We start from the raw sequence: 1201 nt of genomic DNA, 5'->3' as shown, positions 1-1201 counted from the left end.
GGTAGTTCTCTGTGTAGCCTTTTATGGCATTTGAATGAGAACCTTATGGTCGTAGAGAAGTGTTCCCTTCGGGTGGAACTGTCTGGGAAGACGATAGGAATTTACTCTATAAATTTGCAACTAAAACATCAAGTGAACGAACTTAGATACATCTGAAACAACAAATGATAAATATGGTGAGTACTGAGTAGGATATTACACCACTGCGTACACCTCAGTCGTCTTGTTGGCCTCGACAGCCCCTCAAAGATCCTGCAATATAAGCGAAATAATTTAAAAACACTTCGTATTAAAAATAATATAAATAAATAACTTTGTATTTATTTTAATAACTCGTATACGTAATCACGTATATCAATATATATACTAGTAAAAGGGCCCATGCGTTGCAACGGGAGAAAGGAATACCACACGGCACACGCTCTTAATTTATAAAAAATGTCTATAATTTGAGAATTTATAGTTACGATACAAATAAAGATGGTCTGATCCTACAAAAATGCAGTTCAAAATTTCACAGGTCTTCTATTTTAACACGGCTTGCATGTAGAATTAATACGTACAAAGAATCAGTCAAGTGACCTTCAGTTTCATCTCTAATCATGATTTTGTTGACGTGTTCATCCCCAACCCGGATAAGTACCGGTGTGAAAGAAAGACGAATAATGACTTATTTATTAAGATTGCACCCTAGATAGTATTTTTATTAAACGTTTAATAGATAAAATAATATCATATTTAAATTCTACATATTTTTCTAATCAAATTCCATGTATAATATGTTAAATTTGGAGTTACGGTTTAAAAGATATGAGTATTTAAAAAAATATTTAATATATACTACGAGTTTAATGTCATAAATAGTAAGGTTTTTTTTGTAAAATCACCTCGGTGGGTTTTCCGACGAAAGCGATAGCCTCTTTATTATTAGGTAAAGATATATATATATATATATTTATATATATATGTGTGTGTGGGGGGAAGGGATTTATACTATGAGTTTAATGTCATAAATAGTAAGGGCTTTTTTGTAAAATCACCTCGGTGGGTTTTCCGACGGAAGCGATAGCCTCTTTATTATTAGGTAAATATATATATATATATATATATATATATATATATATATATATGTGTGTGTGTGTGTGTGTGTGTGTGTGTGTGTGTGTGTGGGGTGGGGGGGTGGGGGGGGGGGGAAGGGATT

The sequence above is a fragment of the Hordeum vulgare genome, chromosome 2H (assembly GCF_904849725.1).
Source record: "Hordeum vulgare subsp. vulgare chromosome 2H, MorexV3_pseudomolecules_assembly, whole genome shotgun sequence".
Classification (NCBI taxonomy): Eukaryota; Viridiplantae; Streptophyta; class Magnoliopsida; order Poales; family Poaceae; genus Hordeum; species Hordeum vulgare.
This window is presented reverse-complemented; position numbering follows the sequence as displayed.